Genomic DNA, 10467 nt, shown 5'->3' on the forward strand with positions numbered 1-10467 from the left:
TGCTGATGCCAAATAAATGATACCCAATTTCAACGACAGATGCTGTTGTGTTGACACATAATTGATACGTTTATATTCAGGGCTCCCTGGAATTCTGTAACAGCAACACTTTATTCACAAGAAATACAACTGACAGCAGAATTCAAAGGGACTTGCACATAGCTCATGCCACTACGCTGCTGGTATTGCGAGTCTGGAGGGAAGAGATCACTAACTATCCAGGGTGGTCAGCAACAGTGGAGACCACCAATTTTCCAGGGCAATGAAAAATACGGAGAGGTGGCCTAGCAGTAGAAGTTAACTGGCTCAGCCAGAAACCAGCTTGCTCAGAGAAACAGGAAACCTGAAAGTTTTCAACACAAGTCACATATCCCTTTCCTGCAGAGCTTGTAACTGCGTAGGAGATGGAAGTCATAGAAACGCCACAGCACTGAAGTAACAGATATGTCCATAATCTCCTTCTTTCTTTGACTTCCTTGGTTTCCTAGGCAGGAAACAGATTAGCAACCTTTAAAAATATATTTAGCAAAGGTATGTTCCAAAGAAAACATTATATACCCCCTCCTTGCACATTCACTCTCCTGTAGATAACTTCAAATAAACTTTCATAAGTAGTATTTATTTTGAAAAGCAACTATATCCCTCCCCAAGCTTAACAAACCTTCAGCATCTACTGTAATTCTTACAGGAAAAAAAAAAAAAGCAGATGACATTGCAATATATGCCTACAACCTAAATTTTCTTTATTTTTAGTAACACAGCATCATATTGTTTTCACACAATGAATAAAAACATTCACAGAATGAAAATATTCAGACAAAAATTCATACCCACTCATTTCACAAAAAAAGAAAAAAAAAAACATCAACAACTGAAATTTGGCACAGAAGACAGCAGCAAATAAACGCCATATAGCAACGTTTTCAGTCATTTATCCAGATAGTATATGTTGTTCAACAAACATGCAACGTGGAAGATCCTGCCATGATGCCTCTTTTTAATTAAAATAAAAGTTAAGCTTAAAAATACTTTTGAATTGCATTATAGGGGGATTATCAAATACATTTAAAGCTTACAGATGAAGAGGCATCACTACCTGGAAGTCTTTTCAACCCCTGGAAAACATATTTTGTTGACTGTTTCTTAAACTGTATTTTAGAACACTGATCACAGCCCAGAAAGCTTCTGCAGTGTAATATGTTTCTGCTGCTTCTGGGCCCTTATCTGGCTCTCAAATACTGTCTGTGCTTCTCTGCTAGTACCACAGGAAAGATTTCTTCCTCCAGTCACCTCTTTCCTTACATTATGCGAAAAAGGGACTGAAAATACTGATGTTAATTCTTCAGACTCTGCACACTGCAGCTCTTTCCTTTAATTCTTCCTCTCCTGTGCCTTGAAGGGTTGCTAAGGCCAAAACTGTCAGAAGACTTCTCTTCACACTGAATTTCTCCTTCAGGAGTGCCCAGCACAGAGCATAAAGGTAAAGTTATTCAGGGAAAAAATACGCAGTTATCACGAAAGCTCATACCTCTCAAAACCCCCAAATTGTGATTTAGTCCAGCAACATGGGATATGTAAAATATCCAGGATTATATCCTTGGAAAAGCATGAAGGGGTTGAAAAGGTCAAGGAAGCGCATTAAGTAGAAAAGCTTTAGGGGCCAGTGGGTTCTTTCCACTGTCACAAGAGGCACTGGAAAACCAATCTTTGCCAAGAAAACACATGCAGATACTAAAAAATTAAGCACCAAGTGCATAGGTACCTTCCTCTGAAAACCCCCCAAAAACCCCAAAGCAAACCAACCAAAAAAAACCCAAAACAAAACCAAAAACCAAGCAACGAAACCCAAAAAAACCAGCCCCCCAAAAAACCCCACAGAAGTTTTGCAAAGTCACAAAGGACAGTCGAGACTAACCTCCCACTGGCACCTGGGCACCTCAGGAGCATGCACAGAGACTGAGGAAGGGAACATGAAAAAACAGCTAAGCCAGCTGTCAACAGCTTTGATTTACCAGCACCAGTCATGGGGCATGACGGGGCAGTACACCACAGGCAGACCCAATCTTTCTCACTTCTGTTCAGAGAAGATCAGATGCAAACCAGCTCCAGTTCAAAAGCTGCAGTGATTGGTTAGACTGGTGCTGTGCCTAAGCTAAAAAAGGCCAGTCTCTCAGCACTGCATTTTAAATTGAGCACAGCACTGAAATAACAAAGCTAGAAGGCTTACAGAGAAGATCCAACTCCTGTCTAATTATTTGAGAGTGTGGGCAGAGAAGCATAGGTCAGTCTGCAAGGCATTGCATAGCTACATCCTATCTGTGTTAGGAGGGGCATGATTAGTCCAGGAGGAGATCAACGTTAAGACATACAGACCAACTTGAATATTTCTGGTTGCTACTGAATTTGCTCCAAAGATTTATTCCTATAGGTTTCTTTGGGTGTTTGGAACTCTCCTTGCTCCCCCTTAAGCACACACTAAATTTAATAACTTTCTTTTTTAAAAAAATCATCATGTTCAATAGTAATAACCCATCTTGTTATTAACAGAGGCAAGGATTTGAAAAGTCAAATGGATTTTCACTCCTACTTCTACTATTGGCTTCTGCATTTTGTTCTGTTTGGACGCAGAACAGAAAGGTCTCACTTTCTCCCACTGGGGAAAGCAGTGCTATAGCTGGAAGACATGGAAAAAAACAATAAAATGACTGTATACAAATATTTCCATTTCTCTTCCCCCATTTGTAACGTCATTTAAAAAAAAAAAAAAGGGCAAAAGCGTGTTTGTTGGCGATTACTGTACAATGAGTTAACATGTTAAATAAATAATCAACAGAAAGAAGTAAGTCAGCTTCAACTTTTAGAAATGTAAAAGAAACAGTTCAGGCAATCATATTTCAGAGCAAATCTTACTTTCACAGACACGGTTTCCTATCCTGTTAAATATTTCTCTTACCACTGTGGGAAAGACTTAAACAATGGAGGGAAACTGGCTAAGGCTTGCTCTGCAGACTGAAATAATCTCCATTCGGCAGTCAGAACAAGCATCAAGACTTCTGAACAACGGTATCAAACCCAAACATTTGGGCAAGAAGTTGACACGCACCCCTTCCCTCCATGCTGAAGTCCTTCACCACAAGGAACTCCAAGTCTCCAAACCTTCAAACATACCTCATAGATCATAACAGTATAACTGCAATCCACTCCCTTAAACAGTTATCAATTCAGTAAACTTGAGTTTTTCTGATGTTGTGCAGCATCGCCACCTAAACCCCTCAAGCCACTTAAGACAGATGCTTATCCTTCAGTTTCTGTCCTAAACTATTGCTAGAATTTAACTGTACGCTCTCCCATCCAAAGCAGGCTGCACCGTGATGGTGGGCACGGTGGGTTGATGATGTACACTTACAGCAAAGCAAGTGTACTGGTTTCTAAGCAGCCCTAAGTTTGCAAAAACAACTACAGGTGAATTCCCTGAGCCTTTTTACGGCACGGCTGCAGGCTCAGAGCCATATTTTATACTGGCACCAGTAAGGCCTAATAAAAGGCTCTGACTCTTATTTGTATCATGACAGCCATGTACCTAAGCTGTGTTTGAGGGTGCACTTTTATAACTAAAAGCTGTATCCTGCAGCTTCACCTGAACAATTCCTTATTTTTGTTATCCTTCTAGTTAGGTGTCAAAGTCAAGCACAAGATCTTTCATGACGCAACGATGCTATATAAAGTGTAAGATGCTATTGACATCTAGCTACCAGTAAGCAGCCATGCTAGGAACAAACATTTTAGAGGCAAAGCACTTCAGGGAGTTTTAATAACAGATTTATATAGCACACCTCCTCCCCAGACCTGATACTAAGCACTGTACCATGGTCAGAGAACTCCTTTCCAAATATACAAACAAAGCCAAGGTGTCAAATGAAAACAAACTGACATTGGGTGAAAAAGCAGTGAGACCAGTTTATAAACAGAAAGCAGCCTGAGAAGGAGACAGATATGCACGCTAAGGTTTGGTACATCCAAGTCATGATTATCCATACCTCTCGCATGATAAAAAGCCCAAAATCAACATAGCCTGAACACAAGGTTTTTATATTTAGCAATTAAGAAGGCTCAAGGAGCCTCATTAAAGACCCTTATCAAAGAGCCTATCTGAAGGCAGATAGTACTTCAAGCATTAAAGCCCCCCCAGCCACCTGCTCTGATTTAATTTTTTTCCAAGTTTACCATCAACGGCTCTTCAACTCTTTAACCATAGCATATCTTTACTCCTAATAATTTTTTTTAGAGCTGCCTATGGCCAAATATATATTAAAAAAACCCCTCACAGTTACACAAGTGCTTGTAAACAGAAGTACCAAGGCAATACAGAGTCCCAATCAAAATGGATTGGGTTGGTTACTGCCAGAGTCTAAGGGCTGCCCATATAAGTAAATATAAGGCCACATCGTTCTGCACTCCCCCCCAACCCACGAGCTCATTTCAGCCTGGAGAAGTCATTTGTGCCTGCAGCAGGGCAGGCCGCATTTCTGCTCTTCATGTGACAAAGACACAAACACATTGGTTTAGGCAGAAGCAGCTTTTGCCATGATGCTGCTCTTTATTTTCTACTCTTTTTGTGAAATACAGAGACAATTTCTGAGCAAAGCCTTTGGGGAAAGAGCTTTACTCAAAATCACTAGTCCTCTGTCTAGCACAATAAGAGGAGAGAATGCAAATTAGTTTCAATAAAAGCAGCTGGCAATCAATAAGGAAGGGCTGGTCTCCAAGAGTAAAACTGGTTCCTCTAAGGATAAAAGTTAAAAGAGGAAAAATATAAGAAGATGAATAAAGGAAGAAGAAATGTAAACAACTTGGGGGGGGGGGGGGGCGCACAGAAGGAGAAAAATCTAACGATGCAATTAAAAAAAAAAATCAGACAAACTGACAAAGAACAGCTGGGGGTAAAAAGGAAAGAAAAATACAGATAACTATAGGGCAAAGAAAAGGATCATTAGAAAAAGTCTAATGGAAAACATGTGCAATCCAAACAAGATAAAACAAAAATCACGAAAGGGAGCAGATAAGAGGCTAGCTGGCACTAAGGCTTAAGGCACCAGTCACAAGTTCACGTTCTAGCCTGGTTTGCAGGCATTGGTAAGTCTGATAATGAGTTTCAGCATTCCTGCTACCGCACATCTGGCCATTTCACAAAACCTTGTACACTTGTCTCCTCTGACCTTCTGCGATAATGCAGAAAGTCAATACCCACCTGAGTGGGCCAGAACCCACCCACTCTGCATGCAGTCAGGCTCCTTTCCTAAGTCCCTTCACCTCAGGAAGTCCACAGGCACCTGCAAAGGACTGAGAAGAGCCCAGCATTATTGTTACCACCTGTTTAAAGAAAAAAAAGAATTCCTCAAGATTGACACTTTCACTGAGTCTCCCTACTATTGTGTCTAATTTTTCTACACCAATTAGAGGGAGAATACATTATGGTCACAGAAGCAGCCTTCCCTTGCAGCTGTTACAGATAGTACTTGATATAAAAGGGAAAATACAAGTGTTTTGGCACTGTTAGCAACCTCTGCTCAAGAGAAACCTAAAAATCAAGTGTCTCGCATACTGCAAATCATTTACCCTCTGTCATCCATCTACAAACCCAGTACCAGTTTCTGGTTTTATCAACATCCTCCACCAAACGCTTGGTTAACATGGAACCAAGGTCCCTATCTTGCATACGTCTTTAATATTGCATATTAGCAAACACGAAGGCAAGCAGCTACTTTGCTCAGAAGCTTTTCAGCCCCAGAGAATCTCACCAGCAAACTATACAACGTAACTCCTTTGATCCCGAGAATGTAGCCCCCTGTTTAATAAAGTAGCTGCTTAAATAGTATACCTTAATTATCTGAGGTGGAAAGTGGTGTTTCCTACACTCACATGAAACTGCAGGGGAAAGTCCTACCACTGCACACCATTTATTTAGATTAAGTTTTGACCAGCATACTGATGGACTAGACAGAGAAGTCTCTGCCAAGTTGCTAATATACTTAAAATTATGCTTATACTTTCAGTACTTTAATACATAATAATTCAACTGGGGCACGCCCTACATTTCGAGAAATTCTACAAGACTTCTAATGACAAAAATGGCCAGAAACTTCTAGTCACGCTGACATCTAAAAGCACAGAGCTCACATTTTAAAGAGAGAAAGAAGTGGCTAACTTCTTTGCAACTAAAAATGGTGTACAAGAAATCAAACGAAGCAGGATGAAGAAGACAAAAAAAAAAAACAAACCTGAAACTAAACTAGTGGTAGGGCAAAAGACAACAAAGAGAATATTATCACACATTCTCATCCCCTCAAGATACACGTGTGCCTAAAGGGCTCACAAATGTCTGATCTCTGGCTGTTTGCCACACTCAACATACAAAGCCTGCTTCCTCTATTGCTACAGCAATTATTTTAGGGTTTGTCTTTACAAGTAAAAATCTCTCTCAAAAAAAAAAAAAAAGTGTGGGGAGAAGGGCTGCACCGGTGCAGAGTTTTACATCGACAACCTCATGACCTGACACTACTGCTAAGACAATTACAGCATTTTAACAGCACATTTCCCTAAGGTAGCAAGCAGTTAAGACCTTTATATACTGAAAGAGATGCCCTTCCACATTAGCATGGCCTATTAGCCACAAACAGGATTAAAAGCTCAGCAAATCCTCACAGAGCCCACATCTGTCAACATAACTCTTTCCCATAATGGGCAGAAAGGAAGGTAACTTCTCAGCTTTATTGAGCACTTACTGGAAAGCTTATACTGCAATAATTAAAAAAAACCAAAACAACAAAACAAAAAGGTAGCAACACAGAACAGCACAATCATGGAGACCCCTCAGGATCTCTTACCTTGTGAAAAAATGCCACCTGGTTACAGAACTTGTGGTCTTACAGAGCCGCCTTGCCATTGCTCTGGTGGCCTGTAGAGCAATCCACTTTAAGGGATCTCCAGAGAAGACAACAGCCAAGATCTCTTTGGAGGACATTTATCCAAGCATGACAGAATTTCCATAATCAGTCAAAACACAGAGAAATCCAGACTGGCATGCAACACAAATTGCTGTTGGACATCATGGACATCTACCCATAGATGCTTCTTGCAGTGCATGACAGAGAGACTAATACGGAGACAGAGATAATTTTATTCTGGAGCACCCGGACCAAAGGAGTTGAATCAAGAGATGCCAGATCCATTCTCAAAGGGCTCAGATGGCTTTAGGAGCAGCTGGGGCACAGCTGTAACAGTAAATGCAAAACCCAGCCCAATTCAGCAGAGAGAATTAGTGTTCAGTTCTCTCAAACCCTGATACCACTGTAGAAGATCAATGCATTTCTCTCTGAGGGCAGTCCTCATGACAGCGGTGCTACCTGCTGAACCAGGGCAGGTCTCCCGTGACTCTTCACGGAGAAAATCTTTCAGCTCCTCTACACCACTGCTTCTTGGTAGTGCTCACACCATCGGGACAAGCCTTGTTGGGCTTCAAAGTAACAGGCAAGGGAGAAAGACGATGGAGGAGGAAAATTTGTAACAAAAATGAACAAGGAAACTGCATTACATTACACATTAAGTGCCAGGGCCAAAAGATTTAGTGTATAGGCTATCTACCATCCCATAAGTCAGCTCATATCACCTCATCAGCATATATATCTTATCTATATGTAAAAGCATTTCACTGTCTATTTAATGCATGGAAAAACACAATTAGTTTAAAAAAAAAAAAAAAATCGAGATTATTTTGCTAGCATACAGATATAGCAGCAACCAGTGAGGAAAGAGCCCACGCTCTCACTGTTACTATACACACCTCCAAACCAGCAGCAACAAACCAGCGGTCAGCTAGGGAGTGTGACCGAGGGTTGTCACCTCACACGGGGCAATTTCCACACAAGTCTGACGCCGTGGGGTAGCTCCAAAGCTCAGGTGGTGTTCCACAGACAGCAGGTGTGGGCATGTGGCCACTGTTAAATATCTTACGGTCACTGCTAATATCTTACGTCTCACACAAAGCAGTCCCATCGGTCTGTGAACACCAGTCACGTCCCAAAAGGGTGCTAAGGATGCTAAGGACTCCCTAGAAGGAGGGCTTTCTGATGTCCACCTTGGCAGTGTCTGAAGATGTCTGGCTCTGCAAATGGCTTGTCTTTATCTCTGTACGTCTGCCAGTGCTGTCCGTGCTTTTCTGTATCACCCTGCATTTGTGGTCAACAGCTCCACCAAAACCCTCTCGAGGAGCAGAATAAGAGACCTCTGCAAGTCCACGCTGGAAAAAAGCACTAAAGAAATGGGTAGTTCCTAGAGTTTCTGATGCGATAAGGGGTATTTGACAGCTGCACCTAAAATTCCTGTTGGTAGATGTCCCTTCTCAGTTTCCCACTAAGCATGAGGGAAAGCAGCAACTAAAATTGCTGTGACAAGGAGCAGTTCATTTATCTGACAAAGATCAGTGAAATTTCTACCTACAAAGGTTGAGAACAGTCTAAAATCAGCTTGCTTCTTAACTTCAGTCTAGGAGGTCTGTATGTTATAAATGGGCCACTAAGAGGCAGTTAAGAGAGACAGCGAGAGCAAAAAGTTATTAAAAATGTACTAATGAGAAACTCATTTCACTTTTTTTTTAACAGGTCATCAGGGAATTCCTACGAGGCTTCTGGTTCATTTAAAGGCGGAAATTTTTAACAAAGCTAAAAATAACTGACAATCATATTTTCAAAAGTGAGAGAGACATGGAAACCCCAGGGGGTCCCAGCCCCGGGTGGTACCACACAGGCAGATAAAAAAGCTTACACAAATTTCAGGCAGGATCGGGACCCCGGGATGGAAATCTGTGACACGAGAACATTTATTTTCTCTAGTGCTTTAAAAGAAGGTTTGAACCATAACCGGTTCAGAAACATAACAGAAATTTTTTTTTTTTTTTTGAGGTAACCAACAATAAGGAGAACCAAAAAGCTACGAACCAAACTCACGTCAGCACATCGCAGGGACAAAACACGCACAAATGAAGGCACGGTGCTTAAAAAAAAAAGAGACAAAATCCACATTTTTACATTCAGAACGCGTTATCTTGAATTTTTTTTTCCCCTGGGTCACCTCTTAATGCTTTCCTGAGATTTTTTTTTTTCAACAGGCTGCTTAAACACAGGTCTCGGTCGTTTCTCAGCCCGATTGTACTCGCGACTGGGGAACCGAAATTAAGGGGGGGGAAGGCAAAAACACAAAACCCGAAAGTCTTCTGCGGGTCTTTTTTAAGAGTTATCTTCCTCATTAATCTCTCCGCAGCGCTTCTCGGGGGCTGCAACCGAACCCCAGCGGCGCGGCCCGCCTGCCGCCCCGCGGAGCCGGCGGCACACCTGAGCCCCCGCCGCCCCCGGGCCGCCCCCGCGCCGGCACCGCCGCCCGCGGCCGTTTCCTGTCAGGGCCCGGGGCCAGCCGCCAGCCGGGCCGCCCCGCCGGGAGGGCGCCCCGAGCCGCCCGCCGCCCGCGGCCCCCCCTCGCTCACACACGGCCAGGCGGCGGCTCTCCCCCGCCCGCCGCCGAGCCACGCTCGCCTCCCGCCTCTCCGCCGCGGCACCCAGCCCGCGCACCGGCTTCTAAAACTTTCCGGTTTTAACAGCGGCGCCCCGGCCGCCGGACCCCGGGCCGCTCCCGCTGCCCCGGGAAGGAGCGCTCGGAGCCGAAGTCCGCAGGAAGTTGGCCCGCCCGGGAGCCGAGCCCGCTGCCCCGCCGCTCCCCCGGCGTAGCGCCGGCTCGACCCGCGCCCCCTCAGCGCTCCCCGCCGCCCCCTTCCCAGCGCCTCCAGCACGCCGCTGCCGCCCGCACCCACCGCCCCGCCGGCCTCCCCCGGGACAGCGGGCGGGAGCGGGCCGCCGCGCTCCCTTACTTGGAGTTGCGCTCAGCCGAGGGACGGGGAGGGACGGGCAGCGGCGGGAGAGGGGCAGAGTCCGAGCTGGCCGCCGGCAACTTCCCCGCTCCGCCACACGTGGGGCTGAGGCGCGGGCTGGCTTCGCTCGCCGCTCGGCGCAGAGGACGTGGCAGCTCCCTCCCCGGCCGCGCCGAGCCGAGCCGCGCCGCGCCGCGCCGGAGGCTCCTCCCGGCCCCGCTCTGGCGGAATGCGGGGCGCCCTCTGCCGCACGCCGAGGGACCCGCTGCCCCCGAGCCTCGCCCCGGTTCCCCTCAGCCGCGGCTGCGCTGCCGCCGCCGAGGGGACGCGGCCGCCCCGCTCCTGCGGCGGCGCGGGGCGCTGAGGGGAGCCCGGCCGCGAGGGCGGGAAGCTGAGGGACGCGGCGCGGGGAGGCGCCGGCGCCGCCGCCCCTCAGCGCCCGCCGCGGCGGGAGGGAGCCGGCGGCCCGCAGCGGGGCGAGCAGCGCCCGCCTGAAGGGAAGCCCCGGGTGCCTGCGAAGTTGGGTGAGTTACGCCCGACCCCCTCCCGCC

At 45.7% G+C, this 10467-nt stretch overlaps 1 protein-coding gene across 1 annotated transcript in view; it reads right to left on the reverse strand.

Annotated features, from left to right (window-relative positions):
- Positions 1 to 10052, reverse strand: part of SMCO4 (single-pass membrane protein with coiled-coil domains 4) — a 28947-nt gene extending 18895 nt beyond the window's left edge. The window contains exon 1 of the mRNA XM_082337610.1: positions 9917 to 10052. The gene's annotated coding sequence lies outside the window, so the exon portion shown is untranslated. The remainder of the gene's footprint in view (positions 1 to 9916) is intronic.
- Positions 10053 to 10467: the final 415 nt, after the last annotated feature.

The sequence above is a fragment of the Platalea leucorodia genome, assembly GCF_965183815.1.
Source record: "Platalea leucorodia genome assembly, chromosome: 2".
NCBI classification, from domain to species: domain Eukaryota; kingdom Metazoa; phylum Chordata; class Aves; order Pelecaniformes; family Threskiornithidae; genus Platalea; species Platalea leucorodia.